The sequence below is a fragment of the Mastomys coucha genome, unplaced genomic scaffold, assembly GCF_008632895.1.
Source record: "Mastomys coucha isolate ucsf_1 unplaced genomic scaffold, UCSF_Mcou_1 pScaffold22, whole genome shotgun sequence".
In the NCBI taxonomy this organism is placed as follows: Eukaryota; Metazoa; Chordata; class Mammalia; order Rodentia; family Muridae; genus Mastomys; species Mastomys coucha.
This window is the reverse complement of record NW_022196905.1, coordinates 241,215,592-241,220,265: the sequence shown is the minus strand read 5'-3', so window position 1 is coordinate 241,220,265 and position 4,674 is coordinate 241,215,592.

Genomic DNA, 4,674 nt, shown 5'->3' with positions numbered 1-4,674 from the left:
TATATATATATATATATATATCCAGTTAGATAAGAAGGCAAATTATTATCATGCCATGGGTAGTTCAGTTTCACAGTTCACTCATGGTATATGCTTTCAAATTCCTCCTTCCTAGTCATTTTAGAATTGCCCATTGAATGTTGAATTAAACAGAACTTTATACCCAGGATACCCAGATAGCATTTAGCATCCTTTATAGAACTAGAACCCCAAAGCTGTCTTCTAATCTGTCTATGATTAAGTCCTGTTTTATACTTTGAAAGGCACGCTCTTTAATCACGATCCTCTTTAAATAAATGGGTTTTTGTGAAGTACTCAGCATCCAAACTATAATATACCATCTTGGTTGGGGTTGGCAGACATTTTGACAGCTGTTGTGTGAATAAGAGCAGCATGGACATTCCACATACAGGAAGCTCTATGAAAAAAGAGATAAAACAAACTTGCAAGCAAAGAGCCAGACCAAGATTACCAGAGCCTCTGAAGTCTACACAAAAGTTACAGTGGAGAGTCATGGTGGGAGAAACCCTGGTTAGAAGCCATATGATATAACTTCTAGTTTGTATGTCCTCTCTTTTCCAAGATTCATGACCCCCATCTTCTGTAAACTGACAGATCAGCAGTCACAAAGCTCCTTTGCCTTCAGAGTTGGTGGCATGGACATGCACTCAGGGAGGAAGCAGTGGATGATAATTTCTTTTTTCTGCTACTGGCTGTAAAATGGATACCTCTTTACACTAATTATAGGTCAGCTCTCTCTCTAGATAGGAAAACATTCCTCTTTAGACCTTCAGACAGCTGGTGCCAGACTTCAGACACTGTCCTGGCCCTCCCTGGTGTCCTATATACTGCCACAAGTCTGTATATAGCCCTTTCATTAAATACTCTTCAAATTACTCCTGCAGAGTTTTCTGTCAATACATCATATACTCATGAGACATTACAAAAATATCATGAAGACATTTCATAGACATATTAACCAATTGTTCCAAGGCTAGAAACCCACATAACCATTGTGCTTAATCAAAATCAGAAAATTGATACTCTACCAAGACAAAGATCCACCTACTGACTTATCTCTCAAATCACCTGATTTTACATGTGTACATTTTATCTTTGTGGGAAGAAATGCCTTTAAACTTTAGTTCTACCATTTATGAGCATGTGGGAATTTAAGCAAAGATTCCCTAACTTGTCCAATGGCCTTTACTTCCAGTGCCTATTGCAGCAGAACTTAATCAGCAAGTGCCAGCTAGGTAGTAGGCAAAGAGGAGGACATCTATTAATCTCTTTACAAACTGAATGGTATACTGCAAATGAACCATTGTTAAGTACAGTTGATGGGTTTGATTCAAATATTTTTTTTGTTTGTTTTACTGTATGTCTTGCAGTAGCCACCTTTATTGTTCCTGTTACAAACTTCAAGGAAAAACAACTTAATGCCAGCAGTGGTGGTATCCACTGTACTCTAAGCTCTCATGAAGCTAAGGCAAGAGTATCTCAATTCTGACCCTTGCCTTTTCTACATAGTGAGACTCTATACCAAAATAGTAACGATAAAATGACTCAAAAATGCCTGAAAAACAAAATAAGGAAACAAAATCGTATGGGGAAAAAAAGAGTTGTTTAGGCTCACTACTTTAGAAATTCGTGTTCATCATGGTAGACAGGACTTGATGAGTCTAAGGAATTCATACAGTAAAAAGAAGGCACCTAATGGCATTGGAATTCTCCTTTCCTTTTACTATTCTAAATAAGATAGCAGGCTATGGGTTGGTACACCTCACACTCAGAGTTTCCTTTCCCTCACCATTAATTTGTTTTGAAAACACTCTCACAGATATATTCAGAAGGTGTGTTTTAGTAATCTCTTATGTGATTCCACAACTCAGTGAAGTTAATGATCAAGGTTCACCATCACAGTTCCACTGACATCATCTGACTTGAGATTGCTATATTAACTATCAGGAAAAAGTTCATGTATTCTAGTAGAAGGTGACTGGCCTTGGTATCAAGCTACAATCTGAATATGAACACTTCTGTTGGCCAGCTCTAGAAGCATACAGAGAATTTTCTCTGAGTTTTACTGCAACAGTGAGGTAGACACACAAGCATTACCTGGAAAATGGCAGGTACTTTTGTGGTTGGAGAATGTGGTTCTATTTGTCATTAACATTATATTCTTGGTCTACAGCTGTTTGTAAAATGATGTGATATTTAATTCTTTATCCCTTTGGATTGGAGTCTGTTCAAAAGATTGCACAATGCCTCACACACATTTACTATTTTCCATAGTTTTGTGAGCCTCTCAGTGGTAGCTTGCCCGTAGTCACACAGGTAGGAAGTGCTGAACCAGATCTAATCTTCTGTTTAATGATGTCAAATTTTGTGTTCTTCCTATTGTACCCAGCCATTTTCCAGGTGCCAAAGGGGTTGTCAAAATTTCTTCTGAGGAAGAGAGATGAAATTGCCTTGGATAATTTAGGGTAGATGAAAAGAAAGCTTTCAAGTTTATAACACAAAACCTGGAATGTGACTTTGTCTCCTTCAGGGGCCCCCAGGAGCATCTAACGGTGATATTGAGTTTTGGTTTGGTTTATGTGTTTTCTGTGACACAGAGAGAATGTTTTTTGTTACTTCTCCTATTCTCTTCCAAGTAATCTGTTTGGTCATTCACTAACTGAGAATATATGGCCTGTGTCTCTTTTCTCTTCTCTTTATTCAGTAAGAATGGGTAAGACTGAAATGTACCTACATAGTAGATCACTCTTTGGTTTCTTTGAAGAACCCATTGTGGGGTAATTAGCAAGAATCATGGACAATATTATTGGATACAGAACAAACTTGTAGCAGACAACAATTACTTCTTCTAGTTAAGAGATCGGCAACCGTTGATGTGCATTCAGAAAGGAGATTTACACTATCCACAAATGTTTCTTGTTGAGTAGCTATCTATCTGGGAAACACCAGGGCTTCCATTCTAGAAGCACTGGGAAATGTTGCTATTTCATTTGTCCTGTCTTCATTCATAAAAATGTTACCTCTACGACACATAGTTGATTCAAAGTGGAATGTGTTATGAAATATATTCTATTCTAAAGATCCAGTCTCAGAGACAATCTGAGAACACAAGTGAACTGGAGTAGAATTCTGAAACTTCTGTTGTCTATGTGGCCCTGAGAAAACTTAAAAAAATCTCAGGTACCCATTAATATTCTCATATATATAACATGGTTTCTAATATATTACTTAGAGTGTCATTATAATGATTCAAAAGAGGATAAACTTCTAATATATAATACAGTAGGATTTCTATGACTTCAATAAAAACTATCTTGAGATGTATTTATACATTTCTTACAGGCAAGTATATCTTTTCAATTTTTTTATTTATACATTTATTTATATATTTACATCCCAAATGTTGTCCCTCCTTCAACCCCACCCCCTTCCTTTTCCACCTCTGAGAGCCAATGCTATCCTACCTGATTATCTACTTAACCAATTTTTACATTTTGCATGGCCCTCCTGGCAATGAGGCTCAAGTTAAAGCTGAACTGCCATCTAGGGAGTTCTTGTATTCTAGATACTTGTCTCCACCTATCACTAAACAGATGGAAGCAATAATTCATCTAATTTTCTAGTTGCACGGAAGATTGCTTCACAAATCATGAAGCTATTCAGATGAAGTTTGTAGTTGCCTTTCCATGATTACAAAGTATACATCTGTCTTCATCGAGTACTGGCTGTATGGTTAGGGTTTTAGGTAGCATTAAAAGCAGATTTAATTATAGTTGGTATGGAGAAACATCAAGATAGAAGAAAAGCTATTCATGACAATAGAACATGCAACCAATATGGGGTATAGGAAATGCCAGTTTGAATTACAGTTTTTTGGAATACAAATCATTATTTTTTTGAACTTCATTACCTTTTTATACCCAGAACATCTATCTCCCTAAGTCTTCCTTGACTCTTCCCTGCCCCCCAAATCAAACTAAATATATTATTCTAGACCCATAAACTGATGGTATTCACGGAGTTCTCCATACACTCTGGTAAACCCTTAGATAGATTTGAGTTTGCCTCTACCAGTCCAGAATTACTTTGAGATCAGTGCTTATTGCCTTGGTGCCCATCCCAGTATGTGGCACATCACAAGTGTTCAATGCTATTTGGAAGGAAGGAAAGAAATAAGGGAAAAGGGTGAACTTCCTATTAAAGCTTTATGCTTTCTCTTAAGTGATTTTTTTTTTTCTGCTGTGTGACACGGAATTTGATCATGATCACGTCTACTTGTCTCCATACCTGACACATGTTGCTGTTCACAAATTTTAAGGGGAGAAAGTCATAGTATTTTGTTAGTTTGTTTGTTGTGTGTGTGTATGTGTGTATGTGTGTGTGTGTGTGTATGAGAGAGAGAGAGAGAGAGAGAGAGAGAGGGAGAGAGAAGAAAGAGAGAGAGAGAGAGAGAGAGAGAGAGAGAGAGAGAGAGAGAGAGAGAGAGAAAGAGAGAGATATATGGTGTGGTGTATCAACAATCTTTACTGCCAGAGTTTTTGTCCCCTGGGGTGTGTCAAGTAGTTTAGTTAGAATTAGATTTGACTATGTACAGAGTGTAAGCTTGTCCCATTGTATCTTTTGGGGGTTTCTTCAACTATACAGCATCTCATC